The 25,178-nt window shown below is 37.7% G+C and overlaps 1 long non-coding RNA gene across 1 annotated transcript; it reads left to right on the top strand.

Annotated features, from left to right (window-relative positions):
* The first annotated feature begins 4,608 nt into the window (after positions 1-4,608).
* Positions 4,609-24,520, top strand: LOC106940910 (uncharacterized). Its single transcript, XR_001423221.1, has 3 exons — positions 4,609-4,690; positions 9,203-9,209; positions 24,508-24,520. It is a non-coding gene; the product is annotated as an uncharacterized LOC106940910 (long non-coding RNA).
* Positions 24,521-25,178: the final 658 nt, after the last annotated feature.

Genomic DNA, 25,178 nt, shown 5'->3' with positions numbered 1-25,178 from the left:
TACCATAAACATATAACATAATATCATGCAGTCTGACATTTGTGGTAAAAAAAAAAAAAAAAAAAAAAAAAATTATGTCTTTTTTTGTCTTAAAGTGCTATTAAATGGTGAAAATATGGGAATATAACATTTTCTCATGTCTCCTTTGGTGATACTGACCTGATTCTCTCAGATTTTATATACATTCATACGAAAACCTGACTACATTCATCCTACTTTAATAGCTTTTTGAAAGGAAGTAATAACTGCGGGATTTTAATGTATTTAGTAACATTATCAGTGAAAGGATTGTAATAATCTTTACTGAGGTGGACAGATATCAGTACTGATATTAGAAAAGTAACAATTGTTGGTTATTAATCTGAAGAATATTATAATGACATTTATAATTTCTTTATTGCCATTCTGACGAAGAAAACATTTGAGAAAGCAGCCAGTCATCCCCATGGTGACCCAGTGAATTCATCTCAGATAAGACCTTAGTGCTCAGGAAAAACTGCAAAAAGAATTTATGGGTGCAAGTTCACATGTTAAAAGTTAAAGTTCATTACTTATTAAGGAAGCAGTAAATGTAAGCAAACCAAAGTATTTTCTCCAGTCTAATGATGAACCTATAGACCCAAAGGCATATCAGCTCCATAGAGCGAACAGAGTCCCATATTTCAAACAGCTCATAGGCATTTAGGGGAAAGTGAAGACAGACTGAAGCTGTTTTTGCAATCTGTGTTTATTTCTACACTTTTGAATCAGTAAATGTAAAAAAAAAAAGAGTCAGAATCTACGATTTACTCTTAATTCTGATTAAAAGTCTTCTATTAAAAAAAGGTCCATCACCGCTCATAATTTCTCACGATGGTAGGTTATCCAAGACAAAAGTGTTTAAAGTCAGGTTTAACTTTACGTTTGACTATGTGGCTGTGTTAAGGTTATGTATTGTATTTGTCAGAGGCAGAGAGACAAGAACTGTGGGTAATGAGAAGGGATGAGCCTCATCTTCAGCAACCTGTGAAATCCTTTCGCTCAATCAGAGGGGTACAAAGCACTTACAGAGCACAACAGTTTATGTTAATCAGAAAAGGTTGGCTCATTTGAGGCATACACACACACACATGCACGCACACACAGAAGTATAAACACCATTTCTTATGTTCACATGGTGAGCAGGTTTCCAGGGCGCTGTGGGAAACTCACTTACCTTTGATTAGAGAAACATAATTGGCTCAGTGTGTATGTAGCTGTAGGGCAAGCACACACACGCCTTCCACATTCCTTTCCCCTGAAGTACCAGAAGCCCTGTTTGGTGGGGTAACAAACAGGGCACTGGGGGAATTCAAGGCCAAATCCTCACTGTTGCGCAAAGTGGAGAATTTGGGACACCCAAAGAGTGATTAAGGTTCAGATCGTTTCCAAGACAGTGCCAGTAACTTCTTAGAAATAACACTGCAACACTGGAGTTCCAGGCTGAATCATGCATATGGAGAAGCAGTCTCCTCCTCCACTGTGGTGAATAAAGGCCACAATAATAAGTCTGATTTTGTCAGGTTCACTTTGACATGCTGGAGCTTGTCTCTTTTGCACAATCATTTCAAAACAGCACATGCATTAACAACCATACTGATGTGGAAGAGCAGTTGGTAGTAACTAACTAACATACAACATTATGTTTTCTAGTTAATTCATAGCATTAAAAGAAATGGAGTCAAACCACCAGTAGGGTGGTTTGTTTCTATAGTTTCCCTCTACATGATGTGAGGCCAAAACATTTTCTAAAAACCTTTCTTAATCAGGTCGAAAGTCCAAAATATATTGGCATACAACACTAGGTGGTCTTTGATGGTTTAAAATATTCCTGTATGTCTGATGCATCCTACATCTGACCAAGATGGCAGAGCAACATCACTACATTAGGTTGTACCTCAGATGATCTCATTATCTCTCTGCCTTGGCAGTTTATCATCATGTAACTCTTCATGATCTAAGAGTCACTTTTGGTTGTTCTGTTAAAAATGTGGCTCCGTTTACTGGAGACAGAGCAAGATAACATATAAAACATGTTCTGGACAGATTTAGCTTGTTTAATAATTAACACAGTTACAGAGCATTTGAACTGAAGGGGGCGTTCTAATTTGCACATATGTACATATGTACTTCTCAGCCTGGCAGCTCCCTGTGTTCTTAAAGGGGGATGAGTGGAGAGAGGTATGTATGTTCCAGGCATATAGTGCCATTTTATATCACAATACAGTAGCTATGTTTCCTTCAGTTTTTATGAAAATGCTGTATCTGATAACATGAAATTAGTCTCTCCTATCCCTTCTGACACTCCCCCTTCAGCACATCATCACAACAATGCTTCTCCATGATGCCATCTATTGATTTAAAGTCATGCTTAGAGCTCAACAGACGCTCAGATCCACTGGATGTTTACTAATTGCCGCTGCCGCTAGTCTGGAGGAGTTGAGTGGGTAAGGTTGCACCTGCTCTGTGGGCAGGTGCTCGCCTGAGGTTGAGCTTTGAGTTAATAGGTGGTGCATTATATAAGCAGGATTTAAAACACCCCTGAATGGTTACCATGGGAGATTCAAGAATTTCTCAAACATGCATGAAAGATTCAAAGCAACTCACCAGGTATGTTTTAGATGAGGGATATTACAATATGACATGCAAAATATAATTTTTTGAGCTTTATAATACCCCTCCTTTAAGCTGAAGATATTCTAATCTGCTGAAATAAGAGAAGACAACTCACTCCACCATGGCCATGCGTTCCTTCTTGCCCAGGCATACAGCTGTATAGACTGTCCTGACTCACAACAATCTGTCAACGCTGTTTACATTTCTTTTTTCCAGTTATTAAAATATGCCAACTAAAGTGAAATCTTCTGCAAACCTTCCTGACTTACAAAGTTTATTCTGCAAGGACTTCTAGCTTTACTGGCTACCTCCACTTCACATTAGAGCATAAACTGGTTTACAGTTTTGGTAAAATGTGGACCCATATTTTAATATTAAAAAGGTAAAATCCACACTGATTGCTTTAGCATCAAATTATTCTCTCTAATGTTTATTTTGAACTGAAATTGTATTGATTGTGGGGGTGGAGAGGTGTTGGAATTAGGCTTTTTAAAAATTGAAATTGTATACAAACATGTCAATGATAAAGAAGTCTTAAATTACTTTTCTGTTCAAAATAAGTGCTGAACCTGCGCTCTGTGTATCTGTTTATGCGTCATTAACAGATCTCCTCAGAGGAGCCATCAGAGAACAACTGCCTCTGGTGACAAACAGCATAAAGGAAGGTTGGAGGAATAAAAAGCCTTTTTTGTCTTTTGTACTCTTTGTGTGGGATGAAAAATATCCTCTGCACATGCAGATAACTAAAGTTGAGAGGACAAGTGTTTAAATGGGAAAACAAAAGATTCAAAAAAAGAACAAGCAGAAACTGAGAAAGAACATCCTCCACATTTACCCAGGCTGAATGAGATGAAAGAACAAGACAAGGACAAGCAGCCAAGCTCGAAGAAATAATGTTTGGTAAGCAGGCTTCGTCTATCTTGAACTATTGAACACAAAAATACCTTTTTAACTTTGCCCCTTGCATAATCTACTAATGACACTTCGTAGGACCTGTATTGGTTCTCAGGTACAGTTGTTAGCTTTGTAAAGTTCACTCCATGGGTCAAAAGCTGCCTTTGAAATTATTATTTTGCTCTCGGTATTTTCTTTTTCATTTCCCCTAAATATGTGTTTTTCTCAAGAAAAGTAAATATTTTATTTTGTCTTTTCCTTATAAATGCCCTCGTTTTTCTGTCATTGCCTCCTCTCCTGTTTTTACTTTTCCGTGTGCATCGTTCTGTTAATGAGGAGAGCTACCTTCTATGTCCAGCTCCTCTACTATTGGCCAATAGAGCTTTGGAACCAACGTCACTGCGTCAGACGTTGTGGGGCGTTTACGTCTCGTGCAGTCGTTCAGTGCCATCTTTACAGGCCACAGTCCAAAACAAACTTTATCCCAGTGGTTTTATTGTGTTACCGACTGCAGTGAAGTTATTTTCGAGTTGGATATTGGAATATCCAATATCTGCTGAGCAAGCAGCGTTTAGTTCAAGTTTGATCCGATTTATGAACTCTAAATCGTTTATAAATCAGATCAACGATTTATGAACGTTCTCAAACGCTCGGAGGTTCACTTAGGGCTGTCAACAAATTTCTGAACCAAACACTCCTGTCAAACAAATGTTAATAAATGCCTTGCCTTGTGACCAACTGGCAAAAAAAGTGGTAATTCATGCTTTTACATGACACACACTACACTCTATTAAAATGTCAAGTCATATTCAATATTGTAAATAATTTTAATATTAAATAATATAATGTTTTCTTCAATAGCTTCCATATTGTGCGCCACATTGACTAGAAATCACTGTGTAATTGTTTTACTAACTAAACTGTATATATGAGGGACATGCATTTTTCTTCCATTTTAACTAAAATTTTATTTTTGTTACCTATTTTTATTAGCTTAAATTTAGTATTTCTCTTCAATAGCTTCTAGGTCATGTGACCTATTGAGTTAAAATCAGTGTGAAATTGTTCTAACTTGAAGGAAACTCATGTGTAAGGACAAGGAAAAGTTAAATATATATTTATGCTTTTATTTCTTATTATGACAGTTTTGGTCCTCCATACAGTACTACTTGCCTTTTGCTCACCTGTGCTGCCTGGACTTCTGTTCTCTTCATTACCATTATTAAACCCTCATTTTCACCATAACCTACAGCCTCTTCCTCATCAACAACAAACCACGACTCTTGACAGGGATGTAGTAAGGACATAAGAGACTCAGACCCCATCAAACTAGCCTCCTATCCATGCGTATATCTGAGTATTTTTCATTTAATAGCGCTTTGAGGATATCTATGCAGGTCATTAAATACTATACATAGTCTTTTTTAATATTCACTCATATTAAAACTCAGCAAAAAATATTTTCATACTGTTACGACCCGGCTCGTTGAGCCATAACAAAAACCAGGAAGACACAGCCTTCAACAATAAATACGCTCTTTATTGAGCAACAAATTAAACAAAAAGCAACAAACAAGCAGGCGGCCCCCTGTGGCCGATGGCATCTCAGAAGCCGGTGGGGTGAGCAGGGGAGTCCTGCAAAAGAAAAGTCAAATAAAACAAAACCAAACAAACAAAGACGGGGTGGGCAGGCCAGTCAGGGAAGCGCAAGTCTGGAGAGCGGAGCTGGGTGGAGAAGACGACTCAGCTTTAAGCCAGCTTCAACTCCCCTCCCCTCTCTTGACGCACTGGAGCAGGTTGCTTATATAGCCAGATGCGCTGGGCCCTAGCGGATCCTGGTCCCTCCCCTTCCGGTCCGCCTCGGGACAAAGCACAATTAATAAATGACGGATCCCTCCACATAGAGTGGAGGGGGACATCACAGTACTTTTGCTGCAAAGAACTCACCCCCATCTAACCTCAGTGTGCGGGCTTAGAGCTCTTGTTGTTAGAGCATGTTTGACTGGAATGTGGAGCAAATAAGTGGAAATGAAAACAACGTCATGATCAGTTAGCTAGAGAACCGGCATATAAGCACAGACTTTTGTTCTGCTCCTATACGTCCCCCACACCACTACGCTGTGTTGATGTTACAAGGTTATCACAGAGAAAACATTCCTAATCTACTTCTTCTGACAAAAACTGCTTTCATTCATGTAATTAAAGGTAGACAATATATTGTCTACCTTATATTGTAGACAATACAATATAAAATACTGTATGTAAAATACATACAGTATTTTACAGTAATAAAATACTGTATGTATTTTATTACATACAGTAATAAAATATTACCTCTTAAAGGTAATATTTTACTTTTAAAGCCACTTTTAAATAATAAAATCGTCCTTAACATCCTATAAACTGTGAGGCCAATACTTTTACACAGACTGCTCTACATCGGTAAGGACTAGGAAAAGAATGCAAAAGTAAAAAGTGTGGAAATATACAGAATGATTGTTGGAGTTTCACCACATGACCAAGCAGGTTAGGACCACAACGTCATGAGAGGTCATGTTGATGAGTCAAAACAACAAACGACTTCATTCTGACACATTTAAAAAATAATAATAATAAGCAGATGTTATCTACTGTGATGGACTCATGATCTGTCCAGGTGTGTCCTTCCTTTCATATTTTGACAAATTATCTTTGGTGATGAGCTTCAAGTCTTTAATGTTCTGAAGGCCACGTTGCCATCACCTTAATGTTCACTTTACAGAATCTCTATCATGTTAGAGCTCTGGCTGGACCAGTTGGAAACATTATACTTCCAGACAAAACAAATATGATGGTAAAACGAACAGACTATGTTACACCTTATTCTGCCAGATCTATGAGTAATGTTGGTTTCACCTGTAAATTCTGATAGATTTTAAGATTCTTTGTCTTATGATTTAACCCAGTAATAGTGGCCCAAGCTCCACCTTATATCAGAGATGTGGAGTTATCATGTACAGTTTCAAAGAATGGTGATAAGAATAAAGGCCTTCCAAACTTTGGGGCCCTGGGTCAGCAAAGGGCAGGTAACCCTGGCTCCTGTAGGCTGCAGCAGCTCCAGCAAACCACATAGCCTCAGGCATTTTGCTGCAGAGGTAGGTGGGTCCATGGAGCAAAGGTACTGTAGCTCATCAGTAGAGCAACAGCCTCAGGTCAAAGAGGCACAGGGAGGGACGCAGAGCGTCAAACACCCGACCCAGCACCGCTGCCACGTCCCTCAGTTCAGGCCACGCTTGGACCCCCGCCGCCAATCAGGTAACATTCCTTTATTGCTAAAGCTTATAGATACAGTGAAGGTGCTGACGGGGGACAACCAGTGCCAGCGGTAGAGGGGCGCATCACAGGGATCTTCAACTATCACATTAGCATCAAGAATACTGTTATCAAAATAGGAAACTTAAATTACCTTTAACTTTATCTTCCTCCAAACTTTTTTAATATATTGTTTCCTTTTCTAATTGTTCTTGACTAATGGTCCAAAATACACCCATGCCAACTCATCTACAAAGGTTTTGAATAATGTCAACTCAGGTGAGCTCAGCTTTTTTTTTTTTTCAATTACTACTTCTTTATTTGTTCCACTGCAGGACAATTAAGTCTAAAGTATGAAATCTGATTTGTGTCTATGTGAACTCTGATACTGTGTAGTGAACCTGGGAGGGTGGTGAGACAGTGACTGATGGTCATTTTAGATTTTTTTCCTCCTCCTAACAACACACCTGAACACATCACCTTCCAGCATGTGGCTTGGAGCTCATTCAAACTGTGCAAATATACTGTCTTGTTTACCTCTAATGTACCATGACATTCTATGTTGATGGAGAAGGTGAAAGGGAGGAAACTGATTAAGTGGAGATATTTTCAAACACATATCAAGTTTATATAAAGAAAATCTGTATTGGTTGATGAGTAATGTGTGTTACATGGATACACATAACCAATCAGTGAGTCATAGTCAGGTATTTAAATTCTCTTTTAGACGTCAAGTTGGAATCAGCAGTCCAACATTTGCTCCAGTGACAGCTGTGGGTTATGCGGTTTCCTGTTTTTTTAAATAGATCCTATAAATCACAGGCTCCCGAAAGCAGCTTCTTCTTCTCGCAGTGGATTTCTCCTGAATCCAACAGTGGCTTCATGAGTCACTGAAGCAAACGATTTCAATAAACCAAAACGAGCTTCTCTGAAAATATCAAGATAATGAGAAATTCAAATAAACACAGTGAGGAAAAAGTCAATACTCTGAGGGTGTGAGGGAGTGGGAGAGAGTCACACATGCATTAACTCCGAGGTCATTTATTAGGCCCTCAGCTGTGCAACAGCATTCAGAGGGAAACTGCAAATCTAATTTTCTACACATCTCATAAGTGGCGGAACAGCCACACTCACTTATCATTCTCTGTTGTGCTTTCTTCCTGTTTTCATTCTTTCCCAACTTGTTTCAATAATTGCCAAAGTTTCTACCCTGGGGGGTATTAGGGCATCAACTGGAGCTCTTGGGGTTCTTCGTGTGATTTTGTGCTTTTAACACGGTTTGGATCTTGCTACTAGAAAATAATATGTGTGCAAAGACAGGAGGGTGGTGGGGGTCAGTTATGGTTATTAATCAGTACTTTAAGCCAAAGTCCAATATTGAAGCAATTCTAAGTGTCAAACTGATCAGAAATAATTGTTTTGGAAATGCCTTTGATGTCATTGTGACCAGATACTTCAAACTTATTTGTGATCTCAGTAGAAAATAGCAGTTTATATGTACATTCAGCAAAATTAGAATTTTACATCTATATTTTCTCCTATTTTAACTTTTGATAACAATTCTTGATGCATCACAACATGAAGATCCTGGGACTTTTATGTGTGGCATTTACATGCTCTCCCTGTGCATGTGAAGTACTCCACAATCTTCACACAGTTCAAACACATATGTTAGTTAAGTGAGAGAGGCACCTCAGTTCACCAGCCCATGACAAACTAAATGTTCATACAGAAAAATAAGCTAGTAAGCAAAGCGGAGCTATTCTGCTCTGAAAAGGCTGAAACACATTCATCAAGTATTACAATCTTGATGACCTAATTGGTTGGATGACATTTTAAGGTCTACTTGTTCATCTTAAAATCTTAAAGGTTGACCCAAGTCATACATTTTAAAAAACTAAATGTATGTGAACTTTTGAATTAAAGGAAAATTATAATTTTTTTTGAAAATAACCATTTTTTTACATTTGCATTTGTATTTGCATTTAGCAGTTAGAAATAATTGTGTTAATTATAACCGTTAGTTAAAACAAGAAAAGCTTGGTTTGATTTCACTTCAGACAGTGATAAAAAAATGTGCTTAAGTCTTTTTATTCAGTGCATGTGAATATCTGGTTTCAATTGTATATACCTAAAATCTGGAATATGAATATTATTGATTATTGAAGGAAAAGCAATATTCTTTTTAAATAACATGATATTAGTTACTGCCTCAATTATCCCGATAAACAATTGTATTTAGTGGAAGGTAATAACAAAATTACCCTATGTCTATTCTGCAATTTTGTTGTTTATAGTAGTCAATTAAAAAAAAACTTGTCATAATCCTTTTCAAGTCAAATCACCAAATTAGCTACTATATTATAATGACCTTTTTTAAAAGACATTTTGTGATCTATATTGTTATCGACAATTCCAGCTTTGTATTTATTTGGTATTGGATCAGCACCAAAATCATACAGTGGTAAATGATGAGGTTCCACATTAACACAGATGGGTCCCATGAACTCTTTTAGGGACATTTCAGCTTTACAGCATTCATTTTTCATCTGAAATCAGACAGATATAGGAATTCCATCCCTAATTTAAATTATATTTATCTTTTACACCAGACAAAAGAAATAAAGAATTAACATTACAACATTAACATTAAAATTAACAGAGATAAGACTTTCATCACTGTTCCATAATCTGTTTTCCTTTGGTTTCCATCTGCAACAGAAAGGATATTGTTTTGATGAGATTAGTTTTAATTATTTTTTGTGGATTAAAAAATATAATCCCTTTATCTTGGTTTAAAAGTACCTGATGTATTCAGTAGAATTTATCAATTTAGAATTTAGGCCCCACAGATTTCTTACACTCTGTGCGCTCCAGCAGGGTCGCACTGACCCTGTGTGCGCTTTCATGAGATTTTTTTTGCATGTGTGGTTGTGAAACTGATGGTCTGATGAGACAAACTCCCATTCCCCACTCTCCGACCGTGACATTTGGAGTTCACCTCCTGAGTGTCGCACTAATAATGGAGGTTAGTTAAAATAATGTGTGAAATTCAGTTTAAGTTAGTTTATTTGTGGAGCACTAATTCATGTCCAATTACCTTTAACTGCTCCAATTATAGTTGAATAATAACATAAACATTGCTGTTACTACTGCTGGGGACTCACAGTAATAGATTTGCCATCCTCCAAGGTGACTCTATTTCCCACCATGGAGAAATGGTGGGAAATGGTTTCTCTCCTTCATGGACCACTGATGTTCTGTAAATGGCTCCTTTCCACTGCCTGACAGCTTCCTCAGTCCAGGTCTGCTGTTGCTCTCCTAAACCAAACATGGTCTGTCCTTTCTGAGCCATTAAATAATTTACCAAAACATTTTAAAAGCCAACCAGAAGTCTTACTCCATAGTCTTTCCTAAATCCTCTCCCGTCCTTCTTAATTATGGCCCATTCACATTACACATCCCTTACCTTCCTGGTATATGACAGAAACTACCTTGGAAGGATGAGTTGAAAGACTCTCCACGAGAAATCCAAGGACTCTTTGGGGTGTAGCAGGTTTGTCCAGAAGCTTCCACTTGATCCAACCATTAATCAGGTGGTGATCAGTTGGCATCTTGATGTTGGAGTTATAATTAGCAGATCTGATGATATGATTACAAAACCAGTCATCTACCATTTGTCCAAAGTGACCAGGCAGCAAATGTACGTATGAATCACCTTGGACTCAAACACATTGGTTCTTATTAGTCCACACAGTGCCTTGCACAGAATTCGAACAAGACAACACAGCTGGGACTCAGATCAGGAAGGCCATTCCTTTCACTCACACCCCTTTAGGTAAGTTGATCATTACCCACATTGGTGCTGAAGTATCTCAGGAGCATAATGAAGGCATTCCTTGTAGAAAACCATACCGTGACTCCCAGAATGCCAGGTAATCTGAACCACCAACAACAGACATTCCATCTTATTACTTGAAGCTGCATTAAAGTTACGTCTTCCTCACCAAGGAAAACTCAGAAAACAAGATACTCAGTCAGGGGCTTGTGAGTATCACATTTACTTGATGTCTTTCTCTCTCTGGGCATTTAAGAGAGACTCTTTAAGAGAGAGTCCAGCCACATTCCAAGTGCCAGACTGTGATGGCAGGTTCTGCAAGCTCACAACCCTGCTTTGCAATCCAGCTCCCACAGAACCTGACCTTGACGTTCTTCCTCACAGTTGCTGAGCCCACCGAAAGGGACTTCCTGTAGCTATTTCGGGCTGGGATCAGCAAAGCCGCAGGAATCAATGCTCAACCAAGCCCAATTAAGGACGTCTCCCCAAGTCCAGGTCCACTGGGGTGCCTGGTCTCCTTCACCTGGGAAATATTTTATTCCCCTGGATAAAAAGGGCACTGAAACCTCTCAGCCATGTTGAGGTGACAATTCTGTAGAGAAGACAATGATGTTCCATGTCATTTATGTTGTTTGGGTAATTCTTTTTAACCCTTTTCAGTCTCAGGAAGAGTTCAGCAGATGTCAGCGTCGGACAACGGGGAAGCAAAACAATAAAATGAAACAGTTCTTTCTTAAACTTCGCAAGAGAAAATAAGTAGATAGCAACATCCCAATAATTAGGACGGTAACTAATCACGTCTAGATTTGTTGTTTTTGTCTCAGTAGTAACGATAGCTCTTAACTCATAAGAATTTCATGCAGCAGCAGTTGAAGCTATAAATTTTGTTGAAGTTGATGAAAAGCAAGCACTTTAGCTCATTTCTGAACAATAAATTTTCTTTTGTCAACTTATCGTTCAGAAGTAAAAAGAACACTTTCACTGCATCCTATTTCTTGCACATAAGTGCAAATAACCTCACCAGTAATTTGGTCTTTAATGTCTTTTAACTTATTTTAACTTTTAACTTAATGTCATTTAACTTATTTGGAAGTCCAGCACTGAAATAGTCTGTTGCTGTCTTAAATGAAGATTTATTGGAATCAACAAATCTTTACTTTGGAACCAAGAAGGTTTTAATTGAAACAATCACCATCCAGGCACAGTTTTACCTCCTTTGTTCGTCTGGCTGACTCAAATTTATAAAATGTAATGATAAACATAAAACAAAAACAATCCACATTCTCCTCTAGTCATGCAATCTGTGACCATAGTACTTTGACAGAGCTGTGATATCTTATTTTTAAGTTATCTTTTAAATGTGTAGGTCAACACGCTAGTGCTAGTCTAGATGTTGTTAGTTTTCTTGAGCTGGTTTTAGCTATCAGCTAATCTTAAGTTTTACATGGGGTTTTCACACTGCATAGGGTATTTTACTAGATTCAACAATAATATACATTGTATCAATAGCAAGTTGACCTACAACTTGCTAAGTCAAAAATAGCATGTATAGCATGTAGTGTATCAATAGCAAGTTGTAGGTCAACTTGCTATTGCACTATATGCTATATTTGGAATTTCAGCTAGCTTTAGCTTTTTTGCACATTTTACGCTATAAGCTGCAGTGACCTCAGAGTGTAGATTTGAAAGCAGTGTTCTACAGTGATTTCTAATAGTCTTTTAGTGAGATTTTTGCATTGACTGAAAATTTTCACTCCTCTTAAAATGTTTTTCCATATGATTTTTTTCTATTTTTTTACATTACTACAAGTTTTATGCAGTTGATTTCATATTCTTCTGCAATTTTCACTATAAACCTTCAGCTCACACCATTCACACTGGATTTTAGCAGGAAATACAATATTTTGTAGTTAAGTATTTTGACTTTAAAATGTGACTTTTAGCTATAGAAGTTAAAAATGTGTAACAACTGAAAGAAGCACATGATCAATGCTCAATGAAATGTCTAACACATAATTTACAGAGGAACTGCTAAGATGAAGCAGATTCACCAACTGGTGTCACATCACTATTATTCAGCTTTTTGAAATGAAACCAAAAGAGCCCGTCTCCTGGAAAAAGATACTGCGGCGATTGATGTTCTAATTGAGAACCTACCCAGATTAGCACAAAAACATATTGAACCAATAATCAGAGCTGAATGAAACTGAAATTGTAAAAAAATCATGGCCTCGTCAGTCTCAGCTGACCCCTGGTTTACCTTCAAAACAGACACACTCACGCACACAAGCACATCCAGGAGTTATGGAGGAAACAGACACTTTGACAAAGCTGAGGTAATATTCAACTGCACAAATGGCAGGCAGAAAGAGCACATCTATAAGAGATGATGGAACAATAAAGAGCTGTGTGTTCCCAGCACAGACATCTCAGGTCCATGCCACCATATCCTTGCACACAAATAACAAGAGGATCAAGTTTGTTTTGCTGAGTTTCTTTATTAAAGCCAGCCAGGGAGCAGGGTGATATCCTGGTATCTCTGTCCCTGTAGAGGAATGCGTCTTCTCTTTGCTACAGATGATAAGAGAGCCGCAGACTGCTCTTACTAACCCATCCCTCAGGGGCTTGCTTGACTCTTGTGTGATCCAGGAATGAACATTTCTGCTAGAATCTTTTAACAGCAATGGATTTTTTACATATATAAAATCCATGTATATTGCTCGGGGATGCGCTAGCCTCTGAAATAAACCCGAAGCTAGGGTGGCATGAAACAAGGCAGGAGGTCAGTTAGCATGTTGGTTGTTAGTTTTTGACTCAATACTTCATCAAACTGATCCCTTGGTTTATCTCTGATTGATTAAGAGGACAGTGTCACATTACCCAGCCAACAGGTAAGTTACCTGCATGTTCAAATGATATAAACATGTCAAATGTTCAATGAAGATTTGAAGGACTTTTAGAGAGCTTGCAAACCAACAGATCAAGATCCATTCAAACAATTATACCACTGATAAATTGTTTTGAAGTAAATTATGACTCAATACGATACAGTACAGGGCTGAAACTCACAAACTTTTATGAATGCGCATTTAAAACTCAGTGTTTCTATGTACAGCAAAGTTGGCCTATATGACTGTTGGTTATAACGATTATATAAGGTTGCATAGTGAAGGAGTAAACATACAAAACACACAACAAACATACAAAGAGCAAATTCATCTATGGGGGTTCATGTGATATCTATACACTGAGCAAGTGTCATTTAAGTTTACATGGAAAACCTGCACATTCAGGAACAACCAATCTGAAATGAAATGAAATGAAATGAAATAGTGCAAGAAAAAGCAGAGAAAATTAGTTATTTCCTCTCAGATTTAACCTAAAAAACAAAAATTGTTTTGTTAATCTATTCATCAAAATATACTAGAACCAATATATTTTATACTACAATTTAAAACTATTTATTCTGCTGTGACATATTTACCTTTTCTCTGAGCTCTTATCCGCAGTGCACATGATGTATTGAGGATTCCTCTGAGGAAGCTAGCAGTTGGACTACAGGCCTAGTAATTATTTATGTATACAAATGCACCTATCAGTTTGTATGAGGCAGCCAGCTCTGACATGGGAGTAAATGAATGTGCTGGGAGCTTTAATAGACGGCTCTAATAGGAAGACGGCCATGCATGGAAGATTAAGTATTCCGCTTCCTCGCTCTCAGAAACATTCTCTGTCTTGCCTGTGACAGTGAACCTGCTCAGGGATTTTACTATGTGTTGTTTCACTAGGAAAAATATCTCTTCAGTGTCTCCTTATTTTTACACTTCTTCCTGGTTTATTCTTCAGTTTTTTTTTAGTCCTAATTTTATGCTTTGCTGCCTTTTTTAACACTTTATACAGAAAATGCATTTTACAGAGGAAGACAATTTATACCAACTAACTCATTCAGTATTATGGTATGTCAGGATAATAGCACCTGTACATTAAGTTTTCAGTAAGAAGTAAGACAGTGAATTTAACTGAACTCCAGCTGAAGTTAATGGAGAAAAAGGAGCTTCCTCGCCATCTAATACCTCAAAATCCAATATGGCTGACAATAGGAAAATGTACACTGCCTGTTCAAAAAAAAGTTACTACCAAAAGGAAAGATCACACACTCTAATATTTGGTGCAAGCTAAAATGTGTAAGAACAAACAGGCAATAACTCATAGAACAATAGTAATTTTATACTGCACTATGAATATGTTTACTGAAAGACATTAATATTTAAGAAATTTGGTACTGAGGCCAGATTATAAAATTAATTAAAATTAAACTAAGAACAATTTAATATGTTTTCAAATAAGTGCTTCAAAATGCAAAGCAGGAGTGAAGATGAAAACATTATTTTGATAAGTTGATATAATGAGCATCTGAGACACTGAAATTACAGTTAATCTAAATTGTAGAATTATTGCTGATGTTTGAAATCATCTCTTCTTTTCCTAGAAGTGGTTAACTTGAGATCTGTCATCAATAGTTACCATCAACATCATCTGATGGAAGGAAAGTCTTGCTGAACTGCACTTTGGCAATTATCAGTTTAAACTCTTCATGAGCCAGTAAACCAAGGACGCTTCTCACTCACCCTGGAGTTGGGCTTAGAGCTGGGAGAAGGACGCACAGGCCCAAAAAATGTTCCAACATATCAACACCAGACTGTTTGGAAACTAAAAGAAGAACCAGCTTTATCAAACTACAGCTTAATGGCAGTGTGTACCTTTGTCAGAGAAAATCCCTGGCATTACACTGGAGGATTAAGTTGTGCTTAGGATACTGATTAGAAAGTAATGTGACAGCCTGTTGGTGTGGTGAGGACAGCCACAGAGAGGCTTGTAGAAAATACCACCGCCTTTAGGGTGTTGCTGTAACCAGCGCACAGTAATCACTGCACAATCACCGACACATTTTGACCGTGTGAAAGCGTGTTTTCACACCTGGTAGTCCGGCAGACTCTGTTCAACAGACCAACATTGGTTACACTTTCAGCTGGTACAGTTCTTCTTCACTCTGCACTGTGCCAAATGAACCAAACCCTTTGAAGAACCTGTTCATCTCATCACCTGTGGGGGTGAATCGACACAAAAACCTCTGAACAAGACTCTGACTACAACTTCCTTCTTCTTGAGTTGTTAATAAAAATACAGACTCATGAACCAATATTGCTGGCTCAGCACTATCACTTTTTATTTGAGATGACACGCTCAAAGCTTGAATGCAGAGGAGTTCATCCTAATCTTACGTGGAACCTCCTGTTATCTGTAAACCCTCTGAGCTCCAACAGGATGAAGAGAGAATAAGTCTCACATGAATCTAACTATTGCTGCAATTAAGAAGTAAATATTATTTAAAAAGCTATTTTGTAAAATCCTGCTAACACCCTTTACAAAACTTCTGTGTTGATGATGGGAATTTAATGACATAAAATTATTTCATGCCAAGGAAAATTAAAAAAGTGAAAACGTTTTTGAAATGCAACTTTAGGCAAATCATTTGCAAAACACACATTTGTGTCACTGCCAAAACTCTTTAACATTATCATAGACCCAATGTGTGTTGCTTCTCTGGGCTTGGGAACTTTTTGAGTCCTGAATTATTCAAAGGTTAGAGTTGAAGGGCTTAACAAATAAGCAACATATTTCTAAAAACGTAATGCAATGGACAAAAAAAAAAAATAATAAAAAAAATAATAATAATTGTAGTGAAGAAGCAAGTGCAGCTCCCCAAATAAACATTTTAAAGACCTTCAGAAAGCTTGGAAAATAATTGCTTGAGAGCCTTTAAAGAGATTACAAATAGCTTTGATTCTTACAAGCAAACACCAGAAAAATTGTATTTGATTGTGTTAAAAAAAATAAAGTAACAAAGTATTTATGTTCATCCTTGGGAGGATATCTGGTTCCTGTGTGAACACAAGATTACAGTGATGTGGCTCAGCCAGGTCCCTGCTGACTGTCACACTGCTAGCACCTCCAATATTCATCACTGACACCCTGGATTACTGTTGACAGCTGGAGAAGTGGACTGAACTGCCCACATAAAATATATATTTTAGTGTGTGCATGTGCGTGTGCATGTGTGTGCATGTGTCAGTGTGTGTGGATTTGCCCATCACAGTGAAGGTATTGATTTTAGTGCAGGTGCTGGCTGGTTAAAAGCACTGGTCTTTACATCTCAATCCTCGGTGCGTACCACTAGCTGACAGCGCCTTTTTATTTGTTTATGCCAGAAGCATCGCAGCTCTTATCCCTCTGCAGCCTTTTCCACACAAATCAATGGGAGCGTGTCAACTTGGATTTTAGTTTGCTCTGACAACACTTACACTTAGACAACTCACAGACACAGTGCTGCTCACATGTGAAAGAGCACGGAAACTTGAGGACGGAACAATGCTTGATCTTTTTCTGGAAGGCTCTTTGGTATCTTGCACAGCAACATGCAGCATTCTCTGCTGAAGGCAAAGGAGTCAGCCTTTCATTTCAATGCATAACTATTGTCTTGAATGATCATGCTGTCAATCAACCCAATAAATTAAATAATCACTTGAAATATATTTTTTATATTTGCTAAAGTCATCTTTCTCTAATGTTGACATTGGTTTAAATATTTGAAAGATTTAAATGCTAAAAGAAAAAAACAGAAGAAATTCATAAATTCTTTACTGTATGTACAGTATTGATGCGGTGGCTTTCAATATTCTATATTCAACTTGCTGTTCTGTTTTGTATGACACATCGTCTGCGTATGCTGTCGTTTTGTTTTTGTTTGTTTTTCCAAATGATGGCTCTAATGACAGAGTGTCACCTTCTGCCAAATACGGACCCCAAAACCTTTTAAGCCTTTATGCTTCAGAAAATTGGGAAGGATGGATAAATATGTGCTGATAAAATCTCTGAGAAGCATCTGTGACAGCTATTTATTGGGAGTATCAACTGTAATTAGTTGTCTATTTACCAGGCTTGATGAACAAACGAGCTGTCAACATGTGTTTTACCTGTGGAGTCAAACTTCATATTGCTTATCTGTGAAATACAAAAGAACATCCCAGATTTTAAGCCATCGGTTTTTTTCTAATAATCAGCATGTTTCCTTTATTGTTACTATTTTGATTATTTTATTGGAAGCCAGCAAATCCAGATGTTTGAGCATCATGTCCACATTTATCAGCATCCTAAATTAAATTATCTACATCACTGCCTTGGCACTGACTCAGACATTTAACTTTTCTATTGAAAGATAAGAAGATTTGTTGAGGTCTCAGACGGTTGCTGGGGCCAGAAGGCCGGACTGACTCCTGTTTACTCCTGTTTACATGATGTCATCCCATCATGTTCATAGTCAGTTTTAGATGGAGACTTCGGTCTTATTGACATGCTTAGAAATTATGGACAAAAATAACACTCCAAAAGATAAAGGTATGAAAATGAACAAAAAATGATCATAAAATTAAACTTAGATCAGTAAGAAAATAATGCTACACTTGCTGAGCAGTTAGTTCCTTCACTATTTACAACCCATAGGTTAACAATTTGCTAAGTGTTGTTTGTGCCGTTATAATATTTTACGTTCAACATAAAAACTAATGACTGATTTAAAGCTCTTGCATTTAAAAACAATCCTACTTTGAAGGCTTTTCAAATGGGACTAATTTTCCCTTCCACACCCTAGGCTGTTGTATAAATAATATTTTCTTTACTCCACCCTGCAGGTCTCTGCTGCTGCTCCTGTTATGTGGTAAGTTAAAATGTGAAAACTATGAGCCCAGACCTTCAAAGTGCAAAAGATCCCGTCAAAAAATACTAAAGACTTATGCAGGAGGAGCAGAGTGCATCAGAAAGACGGTGAGCTATCCAAAGTGTTTTTATTGTTATGTTGGAATGAACATAACCTTAGGGCAATATTCTTCATATTTCTGTTCTCTATAACTTCAGCTGACTCCATACAGACTAATAGAAGAAAGTCACCCGACATGATGGCCACAAAGAGGAGGATGGAGATGAAGGTGGCTGACATGCTGTCTTCATCACTGCATAATGTTTTCTTTGATTATTTAATGCTGCAGAATGTAATATTTATTTTAAAAAATGTTTTCTACATATTTGTTAAAACAAACACATGTAATAGAAGATCTGTGAAAAGAATTGAGCTTTTCTGCCTTCTCTCAGTTTCCTGTACTCACTGTAGAAATACACAGTTTTATCAGAAACAACCAATCCAAGCCAGGAGGAAGGTCTCAGTGCTGTCCATCTCCCTCGTGTACACGCCACTCACAGCCTCCTACTTTCTCTTTGCCATGCAACAGCTGGTTAACCACAGAGCAGACTGTGAAAGCTAAGGCTAGTTAGAGTGGCAGATAAACAGTTTTCCTGGAACAGTAAGTTGTATATCTACTATTAGCATAATGAGAAAAGTGTACACAAGGTTGATTGATAGCACTAAGCCCCTCCTCCTGGCTGTGATTGGTTGTTTTTGGTGAGGAGTGTTTCATTTCTTCAGACAGCAGTCGTAGCTCAGGGAGGAGGTGGAGGAGATCCATCCTATGAGACAGACTATCTGTCTCATAAACTGTCAGGCCATGGTGGCAGTCTTAGTAAATATGTGAAAACTATATTTTCTGTAAACGTTACACACTGCAGCTTTAAACTACATCTTCATCGTCCTCTACACTAAGACACAACACCTCCACCAGACACAAACTATACAAAATAAAAAAGGAATAAGTGATAGATTTAACTATTATCAGCTCAAATGAGCACAATCTGATGTGCATGCATGCATGTGTGGAGGTGTGTGTAAGAGACGCAGCAGAATCGAGTGCTTCGGCTGTTTCCTGGTGTGTATTGAGTGACAGATGACACACTCGGGTCAAGCCAGTTCTCCTGGAAAATCACTCATCAGGAAGTGTGAGAGTGTGTCCAACTCCGAAGCACAAACAAGCTTTTATGTTCCACCAACTAAATCAGACAGTTTTTCACTTTAAGATGTGAAATCCTTCCTCATTTCTTGGTATTCCTGCTCATCACTGTTTTTGCTGCTTTCTGAATGAACATTAACACAACTGCTCACATAAAACCCATTAGTTCCAGTTGAGACAAAAGGAGTATGTGGACTGATTGTCCACTCAGTAGCAGGCTGTTTGCTTTCCCTCCTGTTTCTGGAGTTAGAGCGCCTCCAACTGGCTGAACTCAGAACTGTGCCTGACAAGGACCTCAATCAAACCCACACAATGCTGCTGAGACATTCAGTGTGTGCGTGAGTTTGTGTGTGTGAACACAGACACATGTTCATTACTTAGCATCACTTACATGGACACACACTCGCATATGCTCGCCACCCCACAGTAAGCTAAATGTCAACATATTTCACCAAGAGGTCAATAAATAACTGCAGCACTATAGGAGCCGTGTAATTCAGCAGCATCTCACACTGCAGCACTCCCCGCCTCACCGTGTGTGCTCCCTTTTGTTTGACTTAAATTATTTCCATTGTGCCGGGAAGCCGAGATCAATCTTTACGCAGAAAGCGAGAGCATTTCAGCCTATCAATCACTCAGCCAGGCCAACAGTATTTCAGTCTCATTTATTTACAAATCAAACTGATGGTCCTCCATTATACAGCAGCTGTAGCAAACAGGACACCACACAGGATGAGGCCAGTGCTCTGGAGAACACAGCCATTGATTTTTTCTCAGGTGATGCCCATTCTATTTTTGACATTTCATGCTGCTTGGGCTCCAAGCTGGAGATCAGAAAGAAAAAGTGGGTTTTATTTTGGCATTTGCTTTCCTAGTGGGAATGTGTTATTTTATTTTATTTTTTGGAAGGAAAGCTGCTTGCATATAAATGTCAGTTATATCCTCTGCAGAGGAACTGTTGATGTGCAAAACCGATTTTGGATGTTTAATGTTGCTTAAGGTAAAAAAAAAAAGAAAAAAAAGAAAAAAAAGTTTCCTGGTAGAAAATGATTGAGATAAACACAAATTTTCTTCCATCAACAGGCAAACTGGCTTGGAAGATTTGATTTTGATTGGTTCTCCCTCATCTAATTCTGCCCAGATTTCAGGAAAAGAAAACATTTTTCGGAATCAGTTTTGTGATAGTAATTTTTTTTTTTTTTTGTGAGAAGTTACATTCAAAGGCTATAAAATAGGCCACCAATTGCAGGGGAGTTGAGGATGACATTTGCTGTTCCTCTGTAATTTAACTGACTATTCTAGACAGAATATTAATCATGGGAAAATTGCAGGATGTGCTGCGTGACAGACAAGAATACTGAAGCAGAAAGACATAGTTAGTGCAGCAGGAGCAGAAGAGCAGAAAGGAAGCTTGGAGGGAAGAACTTCAGACAAAGACAGTAACATGTGTGCTACATGCAAGTCTAAAACTAAACTCCTTCAGAGAGGCAGAACCTAGATGTTGATTATACAAGAGTTGAAGTCATACTGGTACAATTCAGTCAACACATTTACGTTGTGATCAACCCCAACATTGTCTGTCCATATGAAAACAAAATGCTGATTTGCTATTTTAATAACTACAGTTACATTTAAAATTGTTCAAGCTCACATGCAAATTAGGTTTACAGACAAAATTCCAGATTGTTCCAGTTTTTGCAATTAACAAATTACAAAACACAGTTTAAATACATGAATATAACAGAAAAAAGATTTTACCTAGGTTCATAGTGTATTTTCAATAACGATTGCAGTCTCAAAATTATCCAACCTATTGAGAGAATAAAGATAAGTTAAAATTAGCTAAGATAAGATAAGATAAGATAAGATAAGATAAGATAAGATAAGATAAGATAACTGTACTAAAAAAGCACATCTGAAATAAAGGACAATACAAATGCTCCAAAAGAGTAAATCACATCCTATCACAACTTAATTGATAATGAAATATATGTAATATAAAACAATTAAACAATTAAAATTCAATAAAAATGAGCATAGAAATATAAGATATAAAGTTAAAATGAAAGTAAACATTTCCACCAAAATAACCAAATAGTAACCAGAAATATTCATAAAACCCAGGCACCCAGCAGAGGTTTTATTAGTGGTTTCAGGTCCAGCATGTTTGACAGATAGAACATCTCCAATACCTGGTCTGCTGATGATGTTGTTTCATTGCCAAGTCAAGAGACTTGACCAAAAAGTTCAGAGAAGAGTTCAAAAGTTTAGATACCTAGTGACTGAAAGAGGAAACTATCAACAGCTGCTAGCAGTTTCCTCATGAAAATAATAATACCACTAAATAAAAATCTGCAGCTGGATTTGATGGCAGCAGCCTCTCGGGTTTCAGTTTCCACAGAGAAGGACACAATAAAAGCTACAGAGCTACATGCCTGAACTCCAAGGCAAAATTTTCAACTAGTTCTATTGGACCAGAAAAGCCACGTCCAATTTATCCATAACTTGATAAATAAATCAAAGATGTTTTGGAATTCTGCTTAGTGACGCACTGAAACAGAACTGGACCTGTTTGGGTCTGTGGATCAGTGTGATATGTCTAAATGAAGCATTTACTGAAAATACAGTGGAGCACGTTGGGGTCTCTGATCCTCTGGTACTGCTTTGCTTCTTCTGGAACAGGAAACTTGCAGCATGTACAGGGGGAGATGGATTCAGAAAACCCTGGGAGGGAAGGCCTGATGGCCACCATCACACCTTTATCCAGAAAAGGATTCCTTTTACTCTTTATTGATTTACTTTCTCTAAGTTGGTTGTTTGGTTAAGGCTACATTCTAATAAATAGAAGTCATCACTGGGTAATAACCCATCATCTTACACATCCACTCATTATTATCAGTTCTTATTTCTACGCTAATAAGTTAATTTCATTGTTTTGCTGCAGAAGGTGGTTAAGTTTACATGTACTGTTGCAGAATCATTACATTTTTATTTTTTTTATCATTTCAGTGATTCAGAACAAGTTGTCTGTCTGTCTAAGAAATACATATAATCCATCCAAAGACTCCCTAAATAGTTGTTCCATAGCTTCTTACAAAAAGGACTACTACACTCAGTGTCTTCTAATATGAGCTGATGCCTCATGTTCAAAGAAGAACTATATTTCATTTTGAGCTGTTAATAATAAGAGGATGAAACATGGACAGCCTTTCCAGCTAAACAAACTGTTTTCTAGCAGTTTAATGATGTTGCTGCGGACAGGATTTAAATTGCAGGAGCAACAGGTGTCTGCATGAAAGAAGGACAGACTCCACAGAGGTACCACAGATTGGGTGTCTGCTCTTTATTCTGGCACATTTGTTAAAAGGATGCGAGGGCCATTAGAGTCTGCAGGAGTTTTAAGAAAACACTTTTCTATGTTTCACCAAAGAAAAGGTTTAGTTTTTAATTTATTGCTCCCGGTTTCTATTTGACCGTCTTCCCCTGAAAGGCAGGGGTTTCTCTAAACACTGTCCTTTGAACCTTCTTCTTCTCTTGGTTGAAGTTATTCCATGAATGTAAAATAATTTGACCCAGATCACAGAGAGTGCAACATAACAACAGAAATCAGCTGTCTGATGAGAAAAGACAAAACTTGTGCTTTCAATTGTTTGTTCTTGGTATGACTCAGAAAACAGTTGACTTCCTTCTATTAGCTGTCGTTGTGAAAGTATTCTGACTGATAAAAACGATTATTCTCCAACAAACAGTATTTCTTAGCTCAAGAATGTATTAATCTCTCTATGGAGTAATATTCAGTACCTATAAAAAGTATTCACCCCCTCGAGGGTTTAAGCCCCTAATTTCTTTAACAAATCGATCAGCTTTTTGAAAAAAAAAAAAAAAAAATCCATGTCAAAGTGAAAACAAAATATTTAGAATTAAATAAAAATATTTAACCTAGAATAAGTGATTGCATTAATACTCACCCCTTTCCAGTCAGTAATTAGTAGATGAACCCCAGGCAGAAATCTCAGCTGTGTTTTCATTACAAATGTTTGCAAATCTTTGTCAACATTCCACTGATGCCGAAAATACACAATTTCACAATTGCAGTGTTTCCATTAAATAAAAACATGTGAAAATGTTGCTTCATCTGTTGATATAAAGTTTTTGATTAAAATGTGATCAATTACAAGCAATTAATCACAGACCCTGCAATTAACTTGATTAAAAAAACTTAATCAACTCCTTCCCACTTGTTAAAATGTATATTAAATATTAATATATGTCCACATACTTTAGAAAAACACACTTACTGTTGTGGGATGTCCTACTTTATTCTCAAGACCGTTTGCTGCCAAAAAATGAAACGGAGTTAACAGCCAGCAGCTACTGTAATTTAGCTGTGCTACATTATTACACATCATACTTAAGTGCCTCCTAAAGCTGTGTGTAGTTAATCTAAAGATAGTTCAACCTGCCAAGTAATAGATGTCTGCTGGATATTCAGCCGGGTCTAATGAAGACTGCTGCTGCCCTGGCTTATTGATGCTAATGTGAATGGAAGCGTGATGGGAGTGGCTCTAAAAGCATGGAGGTGTCATGACCCTTATTAAAACTTGTAGCAGAGTGCTTGTGACACGGCTCCACGGGCTCCACTGATCCGACCCGTGCTCCCGGACTGAGGGATGGACAGACAATTGATCCAGAGAAATTTCATCATCTAAGTTTCCGTCGCGCCTCCCTTCCTCATCTCTCGCTCTCTATTTTTCTCACTCTCTGACACGCCAGTCATTCATCTCTTTTAAGTCAATAACAACAAATCCTTAGTATCCAGCTGAGCAGACACACTAATCAAAACACACATGGTTCTAGGGAATAGATTGCTTTTTAATAGGACCATTAAATACCTAGCATTTTTTAATAATGGCTCCAAGGTCTCCAAGAAGAATTACATTTCAATACTAATTACAAGGAAATGGAAACAAAGTCAGGAGGTTAATGTCTTATCTGGTTTAAATCCAATTACTGCAATCATCAGGGATATCAATGATCTTTTGAAAGCAAAAAGTGGCTTGATTTAAAAGTTAAGAATAAAATGTTTTTTGTATTATGACTTTTAAAAGAAATAATGTTTTGTGTATGTTGTCTCTTTGTGTGCCTAACTGTCATCATGTAGAGCACCGCCTTGTTTTATTGCCTCTTGATATGTAGCCAAAGTTAGAGATCAAGCAATTATGGTATCACATTTTCATCAGCTCTATTTTCAAACTGGGTGATATGTGAGCAATATGCCGACATCATTCACACCAGTCAAGGTAGGGTGTCCTAAATACCGTACGCTCTGTTGGGAAATACTCCAGTGGGAAATGCTCTCCTGGGAAAACTTGCATGCTTGTGTTTCTAAGGTCCCCTGCAGGTATTCCCAAGACAGATGTAGGTCCTCAGATGTAGGTCCTGTAGAAACTGCCTGAGGGTGGTGTGATGAACATGACAGACTCCAGGTGTTCCCCATACCTCCAAACTCACACATGATCACTCTGACGGTCTTAAGTGGGAGCAAATCTAATCCATCTTCCCACCAG

This window comes from Poecilia latipinna, unplaced genomic scaffold (genome assembly GCF_001443285.1).
Source record: "Poecilia latipinna isolate Pla-1442-1.1 unplaced genomic scaffold, P_latipinna-1.0 Scaffold3413, whole genome shotgun sequence".
Lineage (NCBI taxonomy): Eukaryota > Metazoa > Chordata > Actinopteri > Cyprinodontiformes > Poeciliidae > Poecilia > Poecilia latipinna.
This window is presented reverse-complemented; position numbering and strand designations above follow the sequence as displayed.